This window comes from Equus asinus, chromosome 17 (genome assembly GCF_041296235.1).
Source record: "Equus asinus isolate D_3611 breed Donkey chromosome 17, EquAss-T2T_v2, whole genome shotgun sequence".
Taxonomy (NCBI): domain Eukaryota; kingdom Metazoa; phylum Chordata; class Mammalia; order Perissodactyla; family Equidae; genus Equus; species Equus asinus.
This window is the reverse complement of record NC_091806.1, coordinates 21760436-21773597: the sequence shown is the minus strand read 5'-3', so window position 1 is coordinate 21773597 and position 13162 is coordinate 21760436. Positions and strand designations below refer to the sequence as shown.

At 32.8% G+C, this 13162-nt stretch overlaps 1 pseudogene; it reads right to left on the bottom strand.

Moving 5' to 3' along the window:
• Positions 1–7764: 7764 nt before the first annotated feature.
• LOC139040559 (olfactory receptor 8K3-like) lies at positions 7765–8723 on the bottom strand (annotated as a pseudogene).
• Between the last annotated feature and the right edge of the window lie 4439 nt (positions 8724–13162).

Sequence of the window (13162 nt, the reverse complement as noted above, 5' to 3'; positions counted from 1 at the left end):
CACTTAATGTCATGTATTTTAGCACAGCAAAGATAACAAGGGGAGACTGTCACTGTAGAAATTATGGATGACATTGTACCCACAGAAAGACAGATTAAAAATCTTCATGGTGACAAAAAGAGAAACAAACATGCCATGACTACAGTTGGATGGATATTCAATAAGTTTACTGTAGAATGATCATTATGACCTAGCAATTCTGCTACTAGATACAGTAATCAAAAGTTTAAAAAACACACGTTCTCCTACAAAAACTTGTGGGTAAATGTTCACAGCAGCATTATTCATAATAATCAAAAGTAGAAACAACCCAAATGCCCATAAACTGATGAATGGATAAAAAATGTGGTATATCCATACAATGGGATATCAATAAGCCATAAAAGAAAAGAAGTACTGATACCCGATGCAACATGAATGACTATTTAAAGCATTATGCTAAGTGAAAGCAGCCAGGTATAAAAAGCCACATATTGTACAATTCCATTATATGAAATATCCAGAATAGGCAAATCCATAGACAGAAATTGGATTAGTTGTGAATTGTTCAGGATATTGAATTAATTATCAAGAGACAATACATTTAGGGACATAATTTTAGTGGATATAAAAAGCACCATAAATCTCGTTTGATTTAATAAATGAGAAGTTGAAAAACTGTGCTATTTTCTAAATCTATGCTAGTAAATGTGTCTCCCTCTATGTGAGAAAAGATATGAGATATTTTTCTCTCCATCCTTAGAGTTCTATGTAAAGCATTAAGCATTTTTTTTACATGGTTCTATTTACAATTACATTATTTTATGTGATTATTGAAGATAGACTGGTTCTGACATTTCTAACTGATTTTATTTCTTTTTTGTCTCAAGATTCTCAAAACGATTAAAATTACAATGGGTAAAGCTGAGCATTTGACCATCACTACAAAACTACCCTAGTATAGAGGTTAAGGAAGTTAAATCATTCCTAGCCCCACCATATCTCCCCCTGCTTATTTTAGTGCTTTCAACACTAAAATAAGTGACAACATCAATAAAATACTCATTTAAATATATTTATCTGAATGCGAAGTAATTTTGGAGTGGTAATAAAGAGAGTTCTAGGAAGACGTGTTAAATAAATGAGTGGAAAGAGCCCTTAATTTGAGGTAAACTACACATTCCTATTTTATAACTTTGCAAAGACTGTTCGTTGTTTAAATCTGTGTTTGTACAGATTTTAATCTTAGTTCCAATCTCTATTAGTTTTTATTTGATCATTCAAGGGACAGTTTGATGACATTTCAAAGACTCCTCCAAGACTTCTAAGAAAAGAAGAAGAGGCAGTACTCTTACTAATCAGACATATTGGTGTGACGGAGCTTCCATGAAGCAAATTAGATGCTTTAATATTTTGCTTTGGCCTCACCTCCAACTGAAAGTGATTACTTGCAAATGACATTGATCCTTTCAATGAAAGAAGTAAATCTGGGAAACATATGGCACAATTGAAACAGAATTTCAAGGATTGTAAAATATTTATATAGTCCTTTTAATTTAATAGTAACTTGTAAACACTATGGAAATCTGTTAATATTTCAGGTTAAAAATTCTGAAACAAATCTGCTTGACTAGAAATAATAATATCATACCTGACATCCTGATTAAGGGTCCAAGCAAAAGAAAATAATCATGACAATTTTAAGCATTTGGAGGTGGAGTTTCTTAACAACATGCACTCCCTTTTCAGAGGTTGCATTTCTTTACTATTCAAAGAATATCAAGTAACTGCATCAAAGTAAATCTGTAGCTTTCATTAAAAAAATAATAATAAAGATATTTACAGGGGCCGGCTCCGTGGCCGATTGGTTAAGTTCACGTGCTCTGCTGCGGCGGCCCAGGGTTCGGATCCTGGGCGCGGACATGGCACCGTTCGTCAGGCCACATTGAGGCACTGTCCCACACCCCACAACTAGAAGGACCTGCATCTAAGATAAAGTAAGATATACAACTATGTACTGGGGTGGGGGTGGGCGGACTTGGGAAATTAAGCAGAAAAAAAAAAGATTGGCAACAGTTGTTAGCCCAGGTGCCAATCCTTAAAAGAAAAAAAAAAAGGAAGATTGGCAACAGTTGTTAGCCCAGGTGCCAATCTTTAAAAAAAAAAAAAGATATTTACAACATCATACTGGCCCAGAAACTTCAGTTATCAAAACAGACTGCTAAAGCTGTGGCTAAATCAACTGGGTAGGGTATTAGACACTACAGTTTAAATAGGAAATAAGGCCATGAAGCGTCACTGGAACTCTGAAAGCTAGTCCTGGAAATAGGTGTAGTATACACACCTCTAATGAGGAATCACTCTATGCTCTCCTTGTGTCCCTACCATAACTTAAAAATAAGAATTTATGGGTTTGTTTCCTCATTTGAGATCCTCCCTGAGGAGAAAGGATACAATTGGTTAACCATGCCTAATGCATTTGAAATCTCCAAACAAAGCCAATGGAGTATCTGCTAATTATACAACATGTATTTATATTTCCATATAATGTTATGTCAGATACCTTTCCACAGTGTCTCTTCATTAATTCTTTGCTACTGCAACCTAGAGATCTGAAATCAAAACATTGCATCTGTAGGATAGCCATTTTAGCTTTTCTGGTAACAATTATCTCCTTTTAATACAGTGGCTTTTTATGGCTTTATGGCTGAGGACATAATGGAGAGATGTTTGAACAATGCTTATTGCATTGTTTCAAAAATTCTCAAGGGAAAATAATTTATATGTATAACTATTTCTCCTTTGTGGTGTTTTAACTTATTGAAGCATAATATGCATACATCATAAATAACATTTACAAACTTACCACATTGTGTAATGATAATCCAAATTAAACAGCAATTGTGACAACAAAAATAAAATAAAACATTATCAGTACCCCAGAAGAGTCCTTTACTCTCCTTTCTAGCATAAACTGTCCTCTTACACACACACACATAAATGAATAACCACTCTTCTGACTTCCAACAGCATAAATTATTTTCACATATTTTTATTATTTCATATAGAAGAAATCCTATACATGTTATTTTTGTGTGTCTGGGTTCTTTCACTTAATCTATCATTATAGGTAGTTCTAGATAGCTCAGTCTCACCTATGTACAATGCCTTTTTGTGATTATACCACAAATTACTTATCCTTTATTTTATTGTCAAATAGAAGTGGTTCTAATTTGGAGGTTTTATGACTAGTGATATTATAGATATTCTGATATATGTTATATTATAAATATTATAATACATCCATGCCTTAATGAACATAAAACTAGCTTTCTGTTCACATTTATAAAATAATAAAACTTGGCTTTTTTGTTTATCTATTAAAGGCAATCATTTATGGTTTATAAAAAACTGATGTATACAAAAATATCCTGATAATGGTAATTAAAATCAGCTACTCCAGCATCCTTTGTTTCCATACCGATATTCAATCTAGATTGGCTTAATCTTGAATGTATTCCTATTTCAGTATATTCCTTGCCCTGAAATTGCTGAGTCATAAGATATGAATATTCAGCATTAGTAAATATAGCCAAATAAATTTCCAGACTTGCTAGATCAATGCACATTCCTACTAACAGTGCAAATAGATATGATTTTCAATCTCCTTGTCAAGATTTAGTATTTTCTATTATTTCCCTTCTAGCCATTCTGGATGATATATATGTGTATTATCGTGGTTTTAGTTTGCATTATACTAATGCTGAATGAAATTGAGAAACTTTTCATGTATTTAAAGGCTAATTCTATATTTTCTTTTGAAAAGGGCTCATTCACATCTTTTGCCATTTTTCTATTGTATTACATGTCAACTATTTGTTGATTTGTAAGAGTTATTCTATATTTTGCATGAGTCGTCTGTCAGAAACAAGTCTGATTATGTAGCTCTGATAAAAATAAACTCTCTCACTATGAGAGTTTCCCTTTTGACACTATTAATTTTGATGAACAGAATTTCTTAATAGAGTTCAATTAATCTTTTTAAATGTTCTATGCTTATTGCTTTGTGTGTTCTCTTTAAAAATTTGTACATATTCCAATATCACAGAGATAGCCCCCTATGTTTTCCTCTAAAAGGTTTATTTTTTTTTTTCACATTTAGATCTTTAATCCAGGTAGAAATGATTCTGTATAGGGTATAGGTAGATATTCAGATTCCTTTTACAGTCCCTCAAAATAAATATACAAGTTGCCTAATAGCATGCATTAAAAAGATAATTCTTTCTCCTTTGGAAAATAGCAACACCTCTGTCATAAGTTAGGTAGCAGTATATGTGTGCATCTGCTTCTGGAGTCACTACTTTATTCCATTGACCAGCCTGTCTGTCCTCAGGAAAATGTTTTGTTAATTATATAGCTTTATAACAGATCATGACGGCTGGTAGCATAACTCATGGAAATTTATTCTCTTTCTTCAAGATTCCCTTTGCTATTTTTGGTGTTTTGCCTTTCTGAATAAATTTTACACTCATCATCATCCAAAGTTCTAAAACGAAGAAGACAGACAGAAAAGAAGCAGGGGGAATAAGAGGTGGGGAAGGGAAGGAGGAAGGCAGGAAAAAAGGAATTATGTTAAGGTTGTATTGAAACTATACAGCAATCTAAAGATATTGAACTTTATTACAATATTAAACTTTCCATTCCATGGACATATTTGGTATGAATATTCATTGATTTATGTTTTTTAAATGACTTTTTAAATTTGTATACATATCATTACTGAGGTCTTAGATTTATTCCTAAACTAGATTTCCTTTTTAAATGGTTTCATAAATCTTATACTTCGTTAAATTTTATTTTTTAATTTTTGTAGGTAGCATGTAGAAATAAAGTTGATTTTTCTAAACGTATTTTGTATCCAGCAAATATGCTAAATTCACTTATCATTTCTAGTACATTATTTATAGGTTTTTCTCAATGTTGTTAATCATAACTTTTACCAAAAAATGAAAAGAATATGGCAAAGTGTGATTTCCTATCTTTATATCTTTTATTTCTTACGTTATCATAGTGAACCAGCTACAATTTCTAAGACATACTGAAGATAAACGGTGAGACTAGGTCTCTTAGTCTTGGGGGCAATTTCAGAGGGAAAGTTTTCAATCTTTCACTATTCCAAGTTTTATGCAGTTTTTAAAAATGTAATGATATGTATACATCATTCTAATATCCCACAGAGTATTTCACTGCCCTAAAAATCCTCTGTGCTCAACCTAGTCATCCTCCCCATATGTGTAGGACTTTTACGGTTATCACATATAACATTGTTTTCTTCTGTTCTGCCCTACTTTACAGTTGGGTACAAATTGGTGTTAAATTTATCATAAATCTGTTTTATTCTTTCTTTTAACTTACAATAATACTAATTTATGTAATTTATGTAATTGGTTTTCAAATATGATATCCACCTTGCATTCTCGTTTATGTGCTTTACTCCTTTAACTGTATCACACACTCAAAATCAAACTGTATAACACATAATGTGCTTGTATCTTATGAGTACAGCTCAGTATCATTTATATTTGTTTATATGGGTGTAATTTTTGCAGAGTGTGATATCTTTCTCTTCACATTATATCCACTCATCTTCTTCCCCTTTCTCCTACTCCTTCTCCTTCTCTTCTCTTTTTTTCTTGCATTGATGTGTAGAATGCATTTTTTGAAAATTCCATTATATATTCACCCATTTTATCCTTGATGAGCATGTGACATCTATAATAATAATATCTGCCAAAAACATTCTATTACTTATCTTCCAGTGGACATAACACAGGAAGGAAATTGCTGCATCACAGATGATACACATACTAAAATTAAATATTTACCATCATTTTTCCACAAAGTTTTTATAGCAATGTACATTGCCTCAAGAAAGTAAAAGAATTTCAGTTTCTCCACATTCTCCTCAACATTTTGAATTGTTGTTCAAACAAACTTTTGAATTTTAGCCATCTTGGTTGGTGTGTAGAGATATCACAGTAGAGTCTTAACTTGTATTTATCTAACGATTAATGATTTTTTAACACATTTTTGTATTTTAGTTTTCAGCTGTTTTATTATCCTCTTTTGTAAAGTATTTCTTCATGTGTCTTTCCTTTCTTTTTCTTTTTCCTAATAGGTTGACTGTCTCAATCATACAATTTTAGGAGTGAAGCAATTAGTTGTTGTTTTGTTTTTATTTGCTGTTTTGTTTTCAAACTTCTCTTATCAGTACTTTGTAGCGCGTATGTGTTTCAAGTCTGTTATCCCAGAATTTCCTTCTCACCTTCCTATGATGTATTTTGATCAATGGAAGTTTTTATTTTGAATAGAGTGCTCTTCATCTAACTTTTAGTGATATTATTTTTTAAGCCCTAAGAAATCTTTGCTTTTCTCGTCATGAAAATATTATTTTACTTTTATTCAAGAAATTGTGTAGTTTTAGCGTTCACATTTATAGTCACAATATATCTCAATTTATTTTTCCATAGGATGCAAGTAAATGACTAAGGTTCATGTTTTACACAGGAATCCTAATCAAAATAGGTCTATTTTCTGAGACACCCTCCTTTCCTCACCTCAATGTGTGGAACTTTGTTTTAAATAGAGTGAAATTATATACATGAGTCTATATTTGGACTTCTTTGTTTATGTTATTGATCTGTCCATACATATACTGATGGCACAGTTGTTTAAATCATTGAGCTTTATTAAAGGAATTACTATCTGTTATTGGAAGTCTTCTGTACTCTTTCCTCTTCTAAGATATTGCTGTGGCTATTCTTGATGCTTTGCATTTTCACACAAATTTTGATATAGATTTGAGTATTAAAAATGTTATTGGAATTTTTGTTGCTACCACATTAAATCTACAGGAAAATTAGCGAGAACTGACCTCATCATAACAGTTCTGTGTTCACCCAATTGACATGGTATATTGTTACATTATGTCTTGTTAAATAACTCAGTAATGTTTTTACATTTTCTAGCAAAGAAGTGATGCAAATCATTCATTACATTTTTCCCTAAGTATTTTATAGAGTTTTTGGTGTAATTAATAGATTAAAATTTAATTTTTGCCTGTTTTTTGTAGTATATAGGAAAATAATTGATCTCTTATATGCTGACCTTGAAAAATTCATTATTTATAATGTTTTAGCTTGAAGATTCTTTTGGATTCTTACTGTACACCATATAACACTAGAAAATAATTACACTTTTATTTCTACTTCCCCAAGCACATACGAGTTCACATGATAATTTCACAGAAATCTGAGATTCCACCCATCACAGAGAGATAGAGTTAAACACCACTATGTTAGATATTTTGATGTATTCTTCATTTCTGTCTATATACACAGCACATAAAACAGTAAATGCTATCTTCTCTATGCCAGCCAGCATGATGGCCACTGGTATTTAAACAGACTGTGAGATACAAAGAAAATATTTTATTACAGGATACAATAATGCCTTCTTAAAAAGATTATCTAATGGGAGACACATTAAGAAAGACTTCCCTTCAGTTGTAACAAGCACTTGGCAATGTGAGAATAGTGGTCCAGATTTCAGGCACTTTCACTGAAACTTGAGGACAGAAATCAAACTTCGTACCAGAAGGGTGATCACTGCTTGAACAGCTGTAAATGGAAAATAAGAAAAACTTTTCTAGTTTCCCATGACTTTTACACATTACAGCTTTCTAAGTGCTTATTATATATAATAAACAGCTGTCTATAATCTAGTTTATTGTATATACACTCTATATTGAACTTTAATTAGGGTGTTTCGTGGGTTTTTCCATAGCCTAAGCAGAGCACCTTTTACCTCTTTGTTCCTCAAGCTGTAGATCATGGGATTCAGCATGGGTATTACCAATGTGTAAAATACAGAAGCCATTTTATCAGTATCAAAGGAATGACTGGACTTTGGCTGCATGTACAGAAAGAATAGAGTTGCATATAATACAATTACCACTGTCAGGTGAGATCCACAAGTGGAGAAGGCCTTGTGCCTGCCCTCTGCAGAGTTCATCTTAAGGATGGCCGTGAGGATCAGTATGTAGGACGCAAGGACTATCACGAGAGATGAAACCAAATTAAATGTTGAAAAGATCAGTATCATCAACTCAATTTCACATGTGCTTGAGCACAGCAAAGTTAACAAGGGAAGACTGTCACAGTAGAAATGACTAATTACACAGAAAGATGAAATAAAAAATTTTATGGTAGTTATCAGAGAGAGAAAGGCACTGTAGAGATACGGGACTGCTACCAACACCAACATACCCTTTGTGACATGACAACTGTGTAAAGCAGAGGGTTACAGATGGCCATGTAGTGGTTATAGGCCATTGCTGACAAAATGAATAGTTCACAAATGATGAAGAAGCTGTAGAAAGCTAGCTGTGTACCACACCAATTATAGGGAATCGTATTTTGAATTGTTATAAAACTTACCAACATTTTGGGTCCCACAGCTGTTGAATAACCCAGATCAATGAAAGCCAGATGCCTGAAAAAAAAGCACATGGGTGTTTGTAACCTGATGTCCATCTTGGTGAGGATGACCATGCTCAAGTTGCCCAGCCCTGAGATCAAGTAGATGATGAGGAAGAGCCCCAATAATGGAGCCTGCAGCTCAGGATGATCTGTGACTCCCATGAGAATGAATTCTTGTAGCATTGTTATATTTTATTTGTCCATCCTGGCCATTATGAGAAATAACTGAGGGAAGAACCATCAGAAGAGTCATTGGGTTTCAGGAGATATCATCTGTTATATTTTTAGTATGCAAAGCCATTATGTATAAGATAAAACCAATTCTTTTTAGAAGCAGTGATTTAAAACAACCCTTTTCCATCACTAAATCTAGATCCTATTTAGGCACCATTACAACCCAAGATATATAGTAGCCATTTTATTCTTTGTATCACATACTGATCATCATTAGAAGATGTGTATAGTCCCTTTATGGTTCTGTCAACAATGTGTTATGAAAAAGTTTTCTCCTAGAGTGGGAATCCTAATATTTTTTTTAAATGTTTTTCATGTAGAATACACAGAATTTGTTAAAACATATCAAATTTTAGAATGAATTATAATAAAAAGAAAAAGCTCTCTGCTTCTTGTGCCCACAATTTCAGTTCCAATCTCCAAAGAAAATAATTTAACTCATTCGATAGACTTTCATTTACTTCTCTTCATTGTGACTCTGCATATTTAAATGGTATTCTCTGTCCACTATCAACTTGATTTCTTAAAATTGTGTTCTCGTTCCACTATGCTTTTATGAGTTTTAAACATTGTTTGATGATTTTTATAGGGAAAGTAATTTAACTGCCTTGCAAAAGTCCTCCACATGCCCACTCTAATTCACGTAAATACAGTGTATCTGAATCTTCAGTACTTGCGTGCTGATTTTTGAGGTTTCTGATTTTTGCTATTTATATATAAAGTAAGGCCTGCATGTATAATTTATTCAATGTGAGAAAACAATCAGCAGGTGTTCCCACATTTGCTTTGATCTTTGGACTAATATCTCTGAAATGATGTGTTTAACACTGTAGTTATATATTTTCTAACATGTTTAAAGACAAGAAAAAACATTTAAACATATTTCTTCATGTACTACTTAAAACCATCTGGTAAACTACTATGAATATACTTATCCAACAAACAGAAACATCACTCTAAAGTAGAGAATACTGTCTCAAATGGCTCAGGGGCTGGCAAACAATATCATTGCATGAAGGATAAGGATGAAATATAAAGAAAGAGATGGGGGACAAGGAGGAGATATGTGTGATTCATTTTTGATTCACTCAAAAGTTACATGTTTAAATGTATATTGGATAGAACAGATAATTCTTTGATCCAAATAAAGCCAGTTGGAATATGACATTGACAGAAATGGAGTATATGCACTGTATTTTAATTTGAATACTATTCTTATACCTTTACTTCATCTTCCATCAAGAATACACCAAATAGGGACAGCCAGGTGGCACAGCAGTTAAGGTTTCACATTCCACTTTGACAGCCTGAGGTTCACCAGTTCAGATCTCAGCTGAGGACCTACACACAGCTTGTCAAGTCATGTGTGGCAGGCATCCCAGACATAAAGTAGAGAAGGTGGTCACAGATGTTAACTCAGGGACAGTCTTCCTCAGCAAAAAGAGGAGGATTGGTGGTAGATGTTAGCTCAGGGCTAATCTTCCTCAAAAAAAGAAAAAAGAAAAGAGAAAAGAATACACCAAGTGTCTTGAGTTAACATATTTTGCATTTTAATTTAAAGATTACATTTTCTTTATCTCTAGTTTCCCAACTCCTTTCCCCTTAAGGTTGTTTTAAAGGCAGCTGCTTCCAAAATTTCATGGAAAAACTCATCCATATTTATTATAAAGTGTAGAGTATAAAAAATGAATACCTCACTACAACTCATCCTGGGAGGTCAGCAAAATCCACATTAAAAAAGGATATAATAAATGAACAATGTATTCAGGCCTATCACTTCACTTTTATAGAAATGAATATCCTAAACAATATTAACATATCATTAACATCAATTTTAAAAATGTATAATAATACAGTACACTATGTTCAAGGTAGATTGATCCAATGTTTGGCTGGATGGTTTAATACTGAAAAATCTATAAATGTAATTTGCCATATTATCAGATTGACTTAGACAAAAAAATCTGAGCATTTGAATAGATGGAGAATACCATTTAGATAGTGCGAAATCAATAAAAATTAAGAATAAAAGGGAAATACCACAACTTGATAGAAAGTCTTATAAAAACTAGACTACATCTACTCTTAAAATAAGAATAAGTAAAATTTTATTAAAAAACATTATAGAAAACCTAAATAAATTGGAAGAAATACTATGTTCCTGGATTGCACAACTAGTGTTATAAAAAATGTGAATTCTGCTCAAAGTAACGTATTTACTCAATGCTTTTCCAATCAAGGGGATTTTGTAAAATTTGACACTGATTTAAAACATATTTAGAAAAATATAGCAAATTATGAAGAATAAGCAGGAAATTTTTGAAAGGACCTGAGGTACTACCAGGTTTTAAAACATATAAAGCTAGAATTATTGAAACAATGTGTCATTAACAAAGGATGGGCAAATAAACCAGTGGAACAAAACAGAGAACTCAGAAAAAGACCCATTGTTTTATAGAACTGTGGTGTATGACAGAGGTGGCATGTTAGGAAAGTCAGGTAAAAATAGTCTATTCAAAAAATGGAGCTGTAAAAATGATTATCTATATAGAATTTGATAAAAGTGGATTTTAGTTCACCAACATAAAAGTCAATCCTAGATTGGTAAAGAATTTAATGTCATAAAAAAATGTTTAAACTCTTATAGCTTTAAAAAGTAGATCCTCTGGATATCCCTCAATAAAGTGAAAAAGATATTTCAAGAAAATCTGAATAGAAATTCAAGATTAAGTTGGGAGATTAAATCTCATAAAGTTTGTTCTATGTAAAAATCTCTTCATAATATTAACAAAATATTTACAGAGAAAGTAAAAGTAAACATTTATTAGCAGCAACAAAAGAAAGAAAATGGCAGTCTAATGCCTTAAGCTACAAAAAAGTTATACCCAAAGTAAAGAATATTTGATAGTAGTTTGTACAGTTTGGCTAACCTCTTCATCCCAACATCACTGTGTTATTTTCCAAACCCCCAAAGTTCTTCTGAAATGCAACTGTGTTGATAATTTATGTGCTCCTCCCCTCACCACCCCTATCTAAGCACTGACTGGAAAGAAACAGGGAAACTTTGCAAGAAGTCTGACTCTTACCTGACGGAAGCACAAAATCCAAAACTCCACCAGGACTTGGGAAATGGACGTGATGCCAAAGGATGTCCTCTTATGCAGATGTAAACACTGTGTGTCAACTAAGTATTTTATAAGATTTTGCAAATAACCGCAACTGAGATAAATGGGTTGGTCACATTGAGAACGTTGTCTTCCTATTCAAGGGAGGGAGAGAAAAAAAGAGGGAGGACAAAAGAACGAAGAATCTCGAATGCTTCTAAAAGTGTGTCAGGCTCAGCAGTCTTTGGGCGAGTTAGCTTCAGCAGAAATGTATACACATATTGTTTTAAAATTATAAAACAGGAGAGACATCCATATTTTTTCATCCAACACAGCTAGTGAGGCCACGAGCAGTTATGTTTCCCTTCCTTATTGTGTAAAATATACTGCTTTATCTCCATAAAAGAATGCTAAATCTGCAATTGTGTGGTGTTAGTAAAGGTTATAAAATCAATATAAATCTTTTCTAATTTCAAATTTTGAATCTGAAAAAATGTACTGCTTGGCCAATGCTACTTAGTGAATACCAAAATTTTCTAACTTAAGATGTGCAGTATTATACTCGCCAGCTGTGGGATTCCATGCCAATCCCCAAAACATAATGTCGCTTGTCATGATCCTTGAAGATTTTTTAAAACTGTACTTCTTCATTATAATTGTATGCCACTAAGACAGACTCTCAAACATGTGAGCAAAATTCTATGGGTTGCGTGAGATGGTTTGTGTTGTACCTGCAGCGTATAACTGGGACCTGTGCAGAGGTCTGGGAAGGTCTCCTATCCTCCTCTTCTCATCCTTCCAAAAATAATTTTCCCTATTCACTTATGGTATGTGCAATTTATAACATAAAGAATAACAGATCAATAAGAAAAATTTCCTTAATGCATTTAGATGTGTTACGAGAGAGGCGAGGGAATATGCAAACCTTAAACAATGAAGTATTTACGTATGGCAAGTTAATCAATAATGAAAGAAGAATACACATACCCAATTAATAATTCTTCTAAGGATTGGTTGTCCCTGATCCTTGAATAGTACTGGTTTTAAACTTAGCTTTTCCCCCACTAAGAATGTATTAGGAGATATTTCCAAGCCTTTAGCCTCACTATCCAAATGAAAACAAATTTAACACAAAGGTAGTAGGGACAAAGACATCCTAGTATTGTGGTGGTGTGGACAGATTAGCCTAAGTCAAAAAGTTTATTTTATATTATTTTGGCTTTGCCATCATCTTAGTATCACAAATATCACTATATCAGACATATCTGTCTTCCCATCCCTCATCACTCTGGACCATATCTGACT